This window comes from Lepus europaeus, chromosome 2 (assembly GCF_033115175.1).
Source record: "Lepus europaeus isolate LE1 chromosome 2, mLepTim1.pri, whole genome shotgun sequence".
Classification (NCBI taxonomy): Eukaryota; Metazoa; Chordata; class Mammalia; order Lagomorpha; family Leporidae; genus Lepus; species Lepus europaeus.
Window position 1 is genome coordinate 16,872,569 of NC_084828.1, and position 15,655 is coordinate 16,888,223.

Consider the following 15,655-nt stretch of genomic DNA (forward strand, 5'->3'; position numbering starts at 1 on the left):
CCAAAGTATTTGGACCATCATCTGCTGCCTTTCTGGGCAAATTAGTAAGAAGCTGGTTTAGGGATAGAGGTGCCAAGACTTGATCTGGTCCTCCAACATGTTGTGACAACCTGCACCTCAATGGTTTTTAGATCTTATCGTCAAGGTCTTACAACCCAATATTTCTCAGGATCTTTGTTTTGTATTCTAAAATTAAAGACAAAAATGTTATGTATCTGTAATGGACTCCTCGAATCTCTCCATAGATTCGCCTATTTTATTAAACTTCTTTGCAGAAGGACTTGTCACAGCGACATTTTCCATTAGGAGTTATCATGAAGGTCTACAATATACAGTATACAATATACAGTATATTTGATAATGTCATATGTGTGTGTGTGTGTGTGTGTTTTGAGGAGAATAACCTTGGATGGCACCAAAGTATCAAGTAAATTGTGTATTTGGTGTCTGAATTTTATACGAGTATTTGAAACCACTGTTTCCATGGCATTCCAGGGTAATAGGCTATTTTAGAAACCTGCTTCTCAGCTATTTGCAATCTACTGTGCCCAATTGAAGATCACAAGTTTGACTGCTTGGGCTTACATGGTTTCTGGTAAGGTACTGAATTCTGAGAGGCTGGTGTCATTACATAATCAGCAGGCAATGTATTTTTCATTGTTGAAGACCCCATAACAAGCAGTATTTGTGAGAATTTAGTAGGTGAGGGTTTTTTGTTTGTTTTTGTTTTTTGTTTTTTTAAGATGTGTTTGTTTATTTGAAAGGCAGAGAGAGAGAGAGAGAGAGAGAGGTCTTCCATCCGCTGGTTTACTACCCAGAGGCTGCAATGGCTGGAGCTGTGCTGATCCGAAGCCAAGAGCCAGGAGCTTCCTCCGGGTCTCCCACGTGGGTGCAGGGGCCCAAGGACTTGGGCCATCCTCCACTGCCTTCACAGGCCACAGAAGAGAGCCGGAGTGGAAGTGGAGCTGCCAGGGCTTGAACTGGCATCCATATGGGATGCTGGCACCACAGGCTTTACCTGCTTCACCACAGCACCAGCCCCTGAGTTTTCAAAATGTCTCTTCTTGGCATGGATAGTTAATGTATAAAACCACAATCGTTGTTTTCTCCATCAGCTAAGAACAATAGAGTTTCTAGATTTCAAAAGGTTCTACCATCTTGATAATATCCTATATGTGGTACCATTGTATTTGTTTTTGGATATTGATCTTGTACCCTGCAGCTTTGCTGAAGTCATTTATCCTTTGTATTTTTTATATACACAAGCATGCCATCTGCAGTAGAAATAGTTTTATTTCTTCTCCAACCTGGATGCCTTTATTTCTTTATCTAACTGCCCTGGCTAGAACCTTCAGTGTTGAATAAAAGTTGATGAGACATCTTTGCCTTTTTTCTGATCATATGGGGAAAGCTATCAGTCTTTAATCATTGTGTTGTTAGCTGTGGGTGATATAATCAGATCAAATGGTAAAATTAGTATAAGATCTGGAGTTGTTTCAACTAATTATTAATCTAGGCTTCAGGTTTTCTGAGGCAAGGGAAGGTAAGCTGTTGGGTCCAAGGACTGGCTGAAGGAGGATACGGATTTTTGATGTTTGCCATGATGTTAAGAAACAGCAGTTTGTCAACCTCAGCACTATTGGCATTTCAAGCTCCATAATTCTTTGGGGAATTGTCGCAGATGTTGTACGTGTTTAGGAGCATCTCTGACCTCTATCCACTAGAGATGCTAGTGCAAAAAACTCAATTATGACAGTCAGAACTGTCCAGACATTGCAAAAGATCCCCTCAGTGACAAAATTGCCCCTGGTTGAGAAACATTGCCTTAGAACATGGGCTAATCAAACAGCATTTAGTAGAAATACAATGTTACTTATATGTTATTTAAAATGTTTCTAGTGGGCACATTAAATATGTAAGAAAAATAGATGAAGTTAATTTTGATACTTTAACTCAGTACATTCAAAATAGTTCAACATGTAATCAATATAAAATTATTAATGGATATTTTACATTTTTTCTCATGTTTTTGGAGTCTCTTTTGCATTTAAGTTTGTAGCACATTTCAATTTGGATGTGAAATTTTCATCAGAAATTCTGTATTTTTGTTTAGATTTCAGAAAATTTGCAATTGAAAAAATAATTCACATACTGAACTTGTTCCAAGCACATTTAAAATTTTTCCAATAATTGCACCAAGTGTCTATTTCGAAATTTAATTAAAATTACATAAAATTTTCAATTCAATTAGGCCATATTTCAGGCACTCATTAAACACATGTGGCTAGCAACTACTGTACTACATATTACAGGCCTAATCTTAATGTGTATAGAAAGAAGGGATCGGGAGCAGATGTCTGCACAGCAGGAAGTTGCTGTTTTGGATGCCCACATCTCATTTTGGAGTGCCTGGTTTCCTCACTTCTGATCTACCTGCTGATGTGCACCCTGGAAGGCAACAGATGATAGTTCACATCCTTGCCCCCTGCTCCAGGCCTGACTGTTTTGGACATTTGGGGAAGTGAACCAGTGGATGGGAAATTTCCCTCTGTCTTTCAAGTAAAACAAAAATAATTTTTTTTTTAAAGAGAAGGATTCATGATAATCTAGAAAAAATAGTTTGGACTCTTAAACTCCAAATACTTCACCTATGTCTGGAGATAATTTTGAAATTGTAGCTCATTCTTTGGTTATTTTTAAAAACATATATAATAATATGTACAGATTAGTAGTACATTGATCAAATGTAGAATTTTCCACTTTAAAAAATAATCCTTGGCACCAGCGCTGTGGTGTAGTGGGTAACGCTGCCGCTTGCAGTGCTGGCACCCAAATGGGATGCCAGTTTGAGTTCTGGCTGCTTCACTTCTGATCCGGCTCTCTGCTATGGCCTGGGAAAGCCGTAGAAGATGGCCCAAGTCCTTGGGCCCCTGCCCCAAATGGGAGACCTGGAGGAAGCTGCTGGCTCCTGGCTTCGGGTTGGCACAGCTCCAGCCGTTGCAACCATCTGGGGAGTAATCTTCCATCCACTGGGGACTCTCTCTCTCTCTCTCTCTGTCTCTCTCTCTGCCTCTGTGTAACTCTGCCTTTCAAATAAATAAATAAGTCTTTAAAAAAGTCCTTGTGTAATAATTTGACCTGGAAGTTCTGTTTGAATGGGTTCCTGTCTATTGTTTGAAATGGCTGTGTCACAGAGAGGAAGGTACTATATCTTAATGCTCCCAAAACAATAGCTGTAGGTTATTAGAAATGTCCACTATGTTGGTGATTTTAGTGCTTGAGGGATCTGATGTTCTCTGATAGTGCAATTAGTGGACAAAGTAGATCCTTCTTTCTAGGAGTTTAGAAAAATGTGAGGGAATTCGTAAGTGCTAATGTCTCTTGGTGTGGCATTAGTGGAGAGATGTTGGATAGTTGTCCTGTTTTTCAGCCAAGATAAGACATTGTTTCCCTCACCCTTCTGCCTACAGGTGTCATTAATCATAGGTTCCTGATGTTATAGAACAGAGAACCTTTTAACCTTACTTCTGGATAAGATATTTTTATCTTGAGGACCTGAAGTTTGATTGTTCACATTTTGAAATGCTTAGTGGCCGGCGCCGTGGCTCAACAGGCTAATCCTCCGCCTACCGCCGCCGGCACACCAGGTTCTAGTCCTGGTTGGGGCGCCGGATTCTGTCCCGGTTGCCCCTTTTCTAGGCCAGCTCTCTGCTGTGGCCCGGGAGTGCAGTGGAGGATGGCCCAAGTCCTTGGGCCCTTCACCTGCATGGGAGACCAGGAGAAGCGCCTGGCTCCTGCACCTGGATCAGCGCAATGCGCCGGCTGATTGGAGGGTGAACCAACGGCAAAAGGAAGACCTTTCTCTCTGTCTCTCTCTCTCTCTCACTGTCCACTCTGCCTGTCAAAAAACAAAACAAAACAAAAAAAAACCTCTCTCTCTCTCTCTCTCTCTCTTTGCTTCTCCTCTCTCTGTGTTAAAAAAAAAAATGCTTAGTGACATGTTGGAAATCTTCTAAATTGATATTTCGGAGTTCATTTTCAAAAAAAGGACAAGCCTGTTTACCTTTACATAGCTTCTTAGAGATATCCCGGAAATATTGCTTGATATTTTTCATGTCTGTTTTTTGAGTTTCTTACCTGATTATCTATTTTGTTTAGAATTTTTAATTTTTGTTCAATCCCTGAGGGAAAAGCTTATGAAGTGGCTTTATGTAGTGCATATCCTATATGCTTACTTTCAAGGTAATTTCTTGAACTATGAAGAGCTAGGTTATTTAAGCTGCCTTCTATGTTAGTGGTTTTATTTGCTGATTTTAACCACTTTGCTCCTATGTGAGTAATTAATATAGTGAACCAATTGATATAGATTTTTAGTCCAGGACATGTAGTATCTGACAAATTAAGTAGATATTAATTTATCAGATACTAATAAATACTGATCCCTGTGGCAAATTTGTCTTTCTGAGGTTAGGAAAATCCTTAATTAAAGTGCTTAACTTGACTCTAGATCAGGTTCAAAGTCAGTTTCTGTGGATATTAAATGATGTAACTGTTCTGTCCTTAGGAAAACTTTGCGGAAACGATTACTTGTATAGGAGATAAAGAAGATGCAGAAGGATCGCAGGGGTTTAGGTTTTTGGTAAAAATAAAGCTGGGTAGAGGTGCAGGGAAGGGAGGTTTCAGATGGTTTGAATGGGAATGACCTAGTGTCTCTGAGAGAGGCCTTCTTCAAGTTTTTCATTTTGAGGCCTCAGTATAATGATCAAAATTAACTGTTGGGTACTTCAGGGTTATTTCCCCCTAATTATTCTAGAGCTCCTGTGAAGTGTGTTAATTTTGATGTGTCAGCAGTTTCCTATAATGGCTACTATAATTCCAGTTATTTTTAGCAAAATTTTGTCACTTGCCCAGGTTAAACACAATAATTAGGATTACAGTAAAAATTCTATCAGGAGGAGGTTTTGACTTTGACATAGACAAAACAACGATGAATAAGAACAAGGCTACTGCATTAGTTAAAGCTGTGTTGTTAATGATAGATGTGGTTTCCCAACCAAGCAGAACAGAGGAAAGATCAGTGATTCCTATAATCGACCCTAAAATATGGACTAAACCAAGCAAGCTTCTTTCATGGGGAGTACTCTTAGGAAGGTTTCAATAGAGGAACCACCAAAACTGTGTTTGAACATTTTAGCAGCCAGTTGTCATCAGTCCAATGGACCATTAGTCTTTAGGGCCATCTTGTATTGTTGTGGAGACTTAGAGTAGCCTGTACTTCCAACTTCCAAAAGTGTTATAAAGCACTTTTACACTTTTAACAGACATAAGACAATAAGGAACAAAATAATAACACAAAGTAAGAATTTGTACAACAGGTGAACAAAAAAGTGAAATCAAGAAATGGGAGCATAGGAGGGATAATGGCAAAATTTGTGCCAAATGTTTACCTCAACCTGATGTTCTGATTAGCTTAAATATATATAAAGACCTGGTTGTAATTAATTACCTTATATAAAGATCCATGAGGATTTGTTTAAAAATCAAAGATAAAATAAATACAGCAATAATATATCAAGGAAACCAACAGCTCAGATTGTTTTTAAGAAACTTACCTGGCAACAGATCTTAGGAACACTGGGATTTGGATCTCAACATGGTAGTGATGTTGGTCCAAGGATCCATTGCAATATTAGCCAGATGAGGTCTTTCTGAATAATCTTGGTGTGAGATTTGTCTAAGGAAAAGATCAAGATCACGACACTTGATGTCTGAAATGAAAGCTGTATTGCTTAAGGAAGGGAGTTCTGTTGCTTAGGCCCAGTCATTTTGAGGAAATCCAACTGTTAATGTGACAGAGGTCTTGAGTCAGGGATTGTTTTGGTGTTGTGTTGGTTACAGAGGTGGAGTGAATTGACGTCATGCTTACAGACATGGTTATTCTGGCAAGACATGTTGGCCAGCTGGCTTTCTGCGGCAGGTTTACTGATAAATTTACTGTCAATTTGTTGACCTTTAGAAGTAAGTATGAGGTTGTCACTGAATGGTTGGTTTCTAGAGGCAAAGGTACTGAAGCAGATTCTCATTGACTAAGATTAAACAGGGACAGGGTATCACTGATTGATCAAGTAGGTTTAAAACTGGCTCTTATTTGCTTGTTACCAAAGCTGTAAAGTAGTCTTTGATTAAAACTGTAGAGAGAAGCGGCATTTTGATTAATAGCTTTGCTCATTATGTTTTTTTAGTCTTTACTAGATCCAACTTTTTTAAAAAATGAAGTGAAATTTATATAACATAAAATTGACCATTTTAAAGTGGATAATTTAATAGTGATTAGTGCATTAAGTTAGTTACTACCTATCAACCCCTATCCCTGGTAACTACCAGTCTGCTGTGTCATATAAATTTATCCATTCTGGATATTTCATATAAATGGAATCTTATGGTACATGATCTTTTGTGGCTGACTTAGTATAGTATTTTCAATGTTCATTCATGTAGTGTCAGTACTTCATTGCTTTTTGTGGTTCAGTAATATTCCATTGCATGAATATACCATGGTTTGCTTACTCATTCTTCAGTTGATAAACATTTGAGTTGTTTCTGTGATTTCATTATTGTGATTAGTGTTTCTGTGAACATTTGTGTCCAAGTATTTGTATGAGTCAAGTTTTCAGTTGAAGTATGTACATAGATGTAGAATTGTTGAGAATTCTTGAACTTTTCAAGGAAGTAACAGTTTTTCAGAGCAGCGTCAGTATTTTATATTTCTACTGAGCAATGTATGAGGATTTCACTTTTCTTCACATCTTCTTGTTATTGTGCATTTAAAAAATGATAACCATCCCAGGATGCATCAAGCATCTCATTGTGGTTTTGATTTGAATTTCTCTGATGATTGCGACATTGCAATTTCATGTACTTGTTTACCATTTGTATTCTTTGGCGAAATGTCAGTTCAGGTGTTCTTTGTCCCTTTGTAAAATTATGTGTTGTTGGGGGGCCAGAGCTGTGGCATAGTGGGCTAAGTCTCTGCCTGCAGTGCTGGCATCTCATATGGGTGCTGGTTTAAGTCCTGGCTACTCTTCTGCTGATCCAGCTCTCTGCTATGGCCTGAGAAAGCAGTAGAGAATGGCTCAGATTCTTGGGCCTCTGCACCCGTGGGGAGACCTGGAAGAAGCTCCTGGCTCCTGGCTTCAGACTGGCCCAGCTCCAGCCTTTGCAGCCATCTGGGGAGTGAACCAGCAGATGGAAGACCTCCCCTCCCCTCCCCTCTCTTCCCCTCCCCTCCCCTCCCCTTCTCTAACACTGCCTTTCAAGTACATAATAAATCTTTTAAAAAATTATGTGGGACAGGCACTGTGGCATAGCGGGTAAAGCCGCCACCTGCAGTGCCAGCATCCTATATGGGCACCGGTTCAAGTCCCAGCTGCTCTACTTCCAATCCAGCTCTGCTATGGCCTGGGAAAGCAGTAGAAGATGGCCCAAGTCCTTGGGCCCGTGCACCTATGTGGGAGACCCAGAAGAAGCTCCTGGCTCCTGGCTTCAGATCAGCACAGCTCTGGCCATTATGGCCAATTGGGGAGTGAACCAGTGGATGGAAGACCTCTCTCTCTCTCTCTCTCTCTCTCTCTCTCTGCCTTTCCTTCTTTCTCTGTGTAACTCTGACTTTCAAAGAAATAAATAAAATCTTAAAAGGTTAAAAAATTATGTGTTGTTGAATTATTTTATATATTCCTTTTTGCATCTTTGAAAATTCTGTCATCACTTTGACAGTATTATTCCATGGTCTTTTGGAATTCCATTGTTTGTGCTGCAAAGTCATCTGTAAGTTTGTTATTTTTTGAAGAAATGTGTTCCCCCTCCATCATTTTCTTTGTTTTTGGTTTTAGGTAGGTTTATTTTTTATTTTTAATTTTTTTAAAGTACTACTTTTTTATTTTTTATTTTATTTTATTTTATTTTATTTTATTTTTTTGACAGGCAGAGTGGACAGTGAGAGAGACAGAGAGAAAGGTCTTCCTTTTGCCGTTGGTTCACCCTCTAATGGCTGCCGCTGCTGGCACGCTGCGGCCGGCGCACCGCGCTGATCCGATGGCAGGAACCAGGTGCTTCTCCTGGTCTCCCATGGGGTGCAGGACCCAAGCACTTGGGCCATCCTCCACTGCACTCCCTGGCCACAGCAGAGAGCTGGCCTGGAAGAGGGGCAACCGGGACTAGAACCCGGTGTGCCGGCGCCGCAAGGCGGAGGATTAGCCTAGTGAGCCGTGGCGCCGGCCTTAGGTAGGTTTATTATGATGTCTCTTGGTGTAGATATTTTCTGCTAGGGGTTGTAATTTGAATATGCTGTGTAATGTCTTTCATCATTTTTGGACAGTTCTCAGGAACGGTCTTTTCCAGCATCACTTTTATCCTCTTCTTTCTCTCCTCTCCCACCATTTGATTTTTTTTTTTTTTTTTTAATTTTGACAGGCAGAGTGGATAGTGAGAGAGAGAGAGAGACAGAGAGAAAGGTCTTCTTTTTTGCCGTTGTTTCACCCTCCAATGGCCACTGCAGCCGGCGCATCATGCTGATCCGAAGCCAGGAGCCAGGTGCTTTTCCCGGTCTCCCATGCGGGTGCAGGGCCCAAGCACTTGGGCCATCCTCCACTGCCTTCCCAGGCCATAGCAGAGAGCTGGCCTGGAAGAGGGGCAACCGGGATAGAATCCGGTGCCCCAACCGGGACTAGAACCTGGTGTGCCGGCGCCGCAAGGCGGAGGATTAGCCTGTTAAGCCACGGCACCGGCCATCTCTCCTCTCCCACCAGTAAGCTATATACATCCTGGACTGTTTTCTGTTTCGTTGTTTTGTTCTTTTTTTTCTCTTTTTGTTCAATATGTATTTTTTTCTGTTAAAATCTTGTACATTTTCATGAACATATTAATTGGAGTTACCTGGAAGTGATTTGGAGACCTGTGTTTAATAATTCTTCATACAGTTTTTCGCTCAATTTTCAATTCTTGGCCTTCTAGTATGGTTGACAGTTTTTGTCTGATATCTTCTTTTCTTTTTCTTTTTTAAAGATTTATTTATTTGAAAGTCAGAGTTACACAGAGAGAGGAGAGGCAGAGGTCTTCTGCCCACTGGTTCACTCCCCAGATGGCCACCACAGCCAGCACTACGGTGATCCAAAGCCAGGAGCCAGGAGCTCCCTCTGGGTCTCCCACGTGGGTGCAGGGGCCCAAGGTCTTGGGCCATCCTCCACTGCTATCCCAGGCCATAGCAGAGAGCTGTATCAGAAGTGGAGCATCCGGGACTAGAACCGGTGCCCACATGGGATGTGGGCACTTCAGGCCAGGGTGTTAACCCACTTAGCCACAGCGCCAGCCCCATGATTAATATTTTCAGTGAAAAGTTAATGAGTTGAAGCATTACTTGGTGATCTGATCTTTCAGAGAGAACTTATTTTTTGTTTTTAGCAGGCAGGCAGAATACAAGCACCTTTATGTGGGAACCAGCTGATGGAAGAAGCAGGGCCTCAGTCCTTTTGAGGGCTGTTTTTTTTTTGTTTGTTTGTTTTTTGTTTTTACTTTTTATTCAGGAATATTTTTTTCTTAAGATTTATTTATTTATTTATTTAAAAGGCAGAGTTAGTGAGGGGAGGGGAAGGAGGTGGAAAGGGAGAGACAAACATTTTCCATCTGGTGGTTCACTCCGCAAATGGCCCCAAGGGCTCAAACTGGTGCCCATATGGGATGCCAGTGTCACTGGGAACTGGCTTTACCTGCTGCACCACAGTGCTGGTCCCTATTCAGGATTCTTTTACCCTGGCTAACCCTGAATTCTAGTTTTTGTATCCCCAGACCTGTAAGACTGCCTAAAATTCGGCTCTCTTTTTGGTCTCTGGATCACTATTATCTGCTTATTGACCCCGTGTTTTAGCTTCTTAACCCTAGACTACAACTTAAGAGTTAGCAGTTGCCTCTAATAGAAAAACAGCACTAATTATCAATCTTACCTCTACACTTCCTCTTTGGGTGTGGTCTTCATTCTTCAATTTCCTACAGCCTTGGTGGCTCTCTGATTTGCTCACATATCCCCATTTCTGCTTCTGGGTCTATCTAACCTTTGTCTAGAATAATTAGTCTAATAATAATTTCATTCTAGCCCAAATTAGAAGTTCCCACAGTCTGTTCTGTGACATATTCTTCCTCTAGAAGAAACAGCTACCTAGTTATTCTTTGATTATCAATTTCAGTCTTTCTCTTTCCTTCCTCATTTTCTAGGATTTATAATCTTTATAGCAATAATAAGTGTACAGTATTTTAGTATGCTGTACTGAGTACTTTTTGGAAGCCTTTTTCCCCTCTCAATCCATGTAGTGCTTTTATACATTGACAAACTCATGCTTGGATGGATGGAGTCTGGGATGTAAAGACAGTGGTCAAGGCAGCTATAGATCACATGATCCTTTTAAAAAAAGATTTCTTTATTTATCTGAAAGGCAGAGTTACAGAGAGGCAGAGAGAGAGGGAGAGAGGTCTTCCATCTGCTGGGTCACTCCCCAAATGGCTGCAATGGCTGGAGCTGGGCCGATCCTAAGCCAGGACCCAGGTGCTTCCTCGGGGTCTCCCACGTAGGTGCAGGGGCTCAAGGCTTAGGCTGCCATCTGCTGCTTTCCCAGGCCATAACAGAGAGATGGATCAGAAGTGGAGCAGCTGAGACGCCAGCCAGCACCCACATGGGATGCCAGCACTGCAGGCAGCAGCTTTACTCACTACGCCACAGTGCCGGCCCCATAATGATCCTTTTTTAATTTGATCTCTACAAACTAGGATCCCGTCTGCTTTGATTCAAGAACTTTAACTGTGTTTTTTAGTTTGAATTTAACTTAGTCTTTTTTACCTTGGATATTTTGTAGACTATCACAATTTTAGTTTACAAAAGAGACCTATTAGGAGACTAAATAATAATGGCTAAGTAATGGCTAACAAATGGCTAATAATAATTTGTTACAGGTTAAGACAACAAATACAGAAATCAGCCATTGCATTAAAGCATTTTTACACACAAATCCTCACTACAGTCTTTATTATTAAAGACTATAACCTCATTCAAAAGTGCTTCCTAACTAAGCGATAGGTGCCTTTCACTATCCACCTTCTACACTGTCCCTCACGTAAATTTATGAGTTTGATTTTGGCCAGTAGGCACAAGTAGTTGAACTTCAATTCATAAGCAGAGACTCTTAATTGATATTGCATTTGCTTCTAAATCCCAAACACATATTTACCATTATCTAAAACAAGAGTGGACACTAGGATTTTTTTTTTTTTTAATAGACTCAGTTATTTAAAAGGCAGAGTTAAGGAAGGAGAGAGAGGTAAAGGTCTTCCATCTGCTGGTTCATTCCCCAAATGGCTGCAACAACCAGGGATGGCCAGGCTGAAGCCAGGAGCCAGAGCTTCCTCTGGGTCTTCCAGGTGAGTGCAGGGGCCCAAAGACTTGGGTCATCCTCTGCTGCTTTCCCAGGTAAATTAGTAGGGAGCTGGATATGAAGTGTAACAGTCAGGATGCCAGCACTGCAGATGGTGGCTTAACCTGCTGTGCCATAGTGCCAGCCCCTAGGACTGTTCAGAGGTAATTTTACATGGAGAATTTTAAGTGAGTCTCTTTTCATTATCTTCACATCCCATGTGTTCTCTCCAAAATTTAGACCTTGCCGTATCTATGCCTGTCTTACACTGGTTCTTTCTCACCTGCTCTTTCACAAATGTCTTCTGGTTCACAAAAAGTTCTCACTTAACTCTAATTTCATAATGGTGAAGATAGGAAACAAGAAAATTAGAAGAAACAGAGAAACTCTTGGAATCTAGAGAGATAATTTGAAATACGTTGAGAAAAATAATCTGCTATTGACTAACAAGTTATTTTTTTGCAACTCAATGGTTTTCAGTTCTTTGCTTTCAATAAAATTAAAGCTAATCAGGCTGCCAACCAATAAATCATTAAAACTTACTTCATTTTTTGCATATTAATAAGAACAAAAATTAATGAATGCATATTGAGTGGCAAAGAATTGAGTTATTACAAAAGAATTCTCTTTTTACATGAAAAGTATTTTTTAGTGATTTCATCTATAAATAGGAAAAATAGGAATGGAATTTATAGCTGGCGCTGCGGTTCATTAGGCTAATCCTCTGCTTGTGGCACTGGCACCCTGGGTTCTAGTCCCTGTCGGGGCGCTGGATTCTGTCCCGGTTGCCCCTCTTCCAGGCCAGCTCTCTGCTGTGGCCCGGGAGTGCAGTGGAGGATGGCCCAAGTGCTTGGGCCCTGCACCCGCATGGGAGACCAGGAGAAGCACCTGGCTCCTGGCTTCGGATCAGCGTGGTATGCCAGCCACAGCGGCCATTTTGGGGGTGAACCAACAGAAAAGGAAGACCTTTCTCTCTCTCTCTCTCTCTCTCTCTCTCTCTCTCTCTCTCTCTCTCATTGTCTACTCTGTCAAAAATAAAATAAAATAAATAAATCTTTTTAAAAAGTGTTATGGGGAAAGTAACTTCTGAGCCAGAGACCCTGTCTCTAGGAGTCTTGCCGCACAGCCATGATGCTCATCTGGAAGTCTATTCATACACAGTTACTGCTCCCAGCCTCTGTTCTCTTTCTCCTACTTGGCTGAGGTGCATGTTAGAAGACAGTTCTGGGGCCAATGCTGAGGCATGGTAGGCTAAGCCTCTGCCTGTAGCACCAGCATCCTGTATGGGTGTTGGTTCCTATCCTGGCTGCTTCTCTTCCAATTCAGCCCTCTGCTGTGGCCTGGAAAAGCAGTGGAAGATGGCCCAAGTGCTTGAACCCCTACACCCACATTGTAGACCTGGAAGAAGCTCCTAGCTTCTGGCTTTGGATCAGTTCAGCTCCGGCCATTGCAACCATTTGGGGAATGAACTAGCAGATGGAAGACCTTTCTCTCTGTCCCTCTGTCTGTAACTCTACCTTTCAAATAAATAAATACGTAATCTTAAAAAAAAAAAAGAAAGTTCTGCATGGGTCACCTGTATTTCTGTATGTCTTACAAGAGAAGCACTGCTTTTTATTCTGGACTGTTTTCAAAAATATTTGCATAAAGGGGCAGGCTCTGTGGCCTAGCGAGTAAAGCCACCGCCTGCCTGCTGGCATCCCATACAGGTGCTGGTCCAAGTCCTGGCTGCTCCACTTCTGATCCATCCCTCTGGAAGATGACCCAGGTCCTTGGGCCCCCGCACCTACCTGGGAGACCAAGAGGAAGCCCCTGGTTCCTGGCTTTGGATCAGCTCAGCTGTGGTGGTTGCGGACATTTAGGGAGTCAACCAGTGGATGGAAGACCTCTCTGCCTGTCCTTCTCTCTGTGTGTAACTCTGACTTTCAAATAAATAAATCTTTAAAAAATATTTGCATAGTGAACATTCTTGGAAGACAGGGATAATCTTTCTGTCCAAGGAAAAGAGAAGACATCTCTAGATCAAAGAGCAGGCAATCTTACTCTCAGACCAATAATGCTTCCGCAACAAAGAAAGGCATGAAAATGCCCCAAATGAAAGGTTAAGTTTCCCTACATTCATGGTTTCTCTCCTGTAATGCAGCCCACTGTATGTGTAGGTATCCATCTGAGCTCATCCTTGTTGCTCCCAAAAGAGTTGGGACAAGGGAAAACTGATGAAAACATGGCAGTGCTCCTGGTAATTTATTATTCATATGGTGACTAATAAAGTCCGCTGTGACTCAGGAAACTTGCTTCTTCTGCCAGCAGTGGAACTGGCAGATTAATTTGTTAGATTGTGAGTAGGGTAAAAACTAAGATGGGTTAGTTTTCTTGAAAATGCAGTGTCCTGCAGTTTTCCCTCATAGGACTGCCATTAGTGCACTTACTGCAGCCAGTGGGTTTTCATTCAACAGTACACTCCCCAAATGTACTGGCACATTTGCAAAAACATTTCTGTAAGACCTACCACTAAGTGTTATTAGTTAAAAGCCAAGTCTCACCTATAATTCATTCACTCATACCACACCCTTAAGGAGGTTTTTCTTGCCATTTCTCCTGCTTCTGTCAATGAGCCAGGCCATTCTGACTGGGATTTGAGTATCTGTGAGAATAATAGGGAAACTCAGCAAAAATGGTTTTCACTTGGTCATCTTAGGCAAAAATCACATTCAAGGGAATGTCAAAAAAGCATGGTCTAAAAATGAAGTTGAAGTTTTGACTGTGAAATCCTTTTTGAAGACCTCAGAAAGGTCCTAGGCAGTATCTGAGGGCATCGTTCATCAGCAAAAAGGTCCTCTAACTATTCTAGGGTGTGCCTCAGGTTCTTTCAGGTAGTAGAACTTCTAGAAGTGCATAAACTCTTAAGATATTTCAGCAGAAGCTCAAGGTAGAGAAGGACTTATCTAGAAAATATTTATAGGTATGGTGTAATGGAGTTCATCCCAAGATTTGCAGGAGACTACAGTTTTTTTTTTTTAAATTTTATTTAAGATATACAGACTTCATGCATTTCATATAAACGAATTTAGGAATATAGTGATTCTTTCCACCCTACCCTCCCTCTTGCCCGCACTCCCACCTTTCTTTTCCCTCTCCTATTCTCATTTTTTACAAAGATCTATTTTCAGTTAACTTTATACTCTTAAAATGGATCCTACAAAGTTCAGCAGATACTATGAACAAAATACAAACACTGTTCCTGAACAGTAGAGACAAAGCCTGTTCAAAATCATTGCATCTCAAAGTGAGACTATAGTCTTTTTTTTTTTTAACTTTTATTTAATGAATATACATTTCCAAGTACAGCTTATGGGTTACAATGGCTTCCCCCCTCCCATAACTTCCCTCCTACCCGCAACCCTCCCCCCTCCCACTCCCTTTCCCCTTCCATTCACATAAAGATTCATTTTCAATTCTCTTTATATACAGAAGATCAGTTTAGTACATATTAGGTAAAGATTTCAACAGTTTGCCCTTATAGCAACACAAAGTGAAAAAACTACCATTGGAGTACTAATTATAGCATTAAATAACAATGTACAGCACATTAAAGACAGAGATACTACATAATAGTTTTTTTAAAAAAAATTAATTAATTTTCTATGCCATTTCCAATTTAACACCAGGTTGTTTTTTCATTTCCAATTCTCTTTATATACAGAAGATCAATTCAGTATATAATTAGTGAAGACCTCATCAGTTTGTACCCACATAGAAACACAAAGTATAAAAATACTGTTTCAGTACTAGTTATAGCATCACTTGACATTAGACAACACATTAAGGACAGATCCCACATGGGGTGTAAGTACACAGTGACTCCTGTTGCTGACTTAACAATTTGACACTCCTGTTCATGGCGTCAGTAATCTCCCTAGGCTCTAGTCATGAGTTGCCAGGGCTATGGAAGCTTTTAGAGTTCGCTGACTTTAATCTTATTCCGCTAGGGTCATAGTCAAAGTGTAAGTTCTCTCCTCCCTTCAGAGAAAGGTACCTCCTTCTTTGATGGCCCCGTTCTTTCCACTGGGATCTCACTCACAGAGATCTTTCATTTAGGTCTTTTTTTTTTTTTTCCATGATATCTTGGCTTTCCATGCCTACTATACTCTCATGGGCTCTTCAGCCAGATCCGAATGCTTGAGGGTTGATTCTGAGGCCAG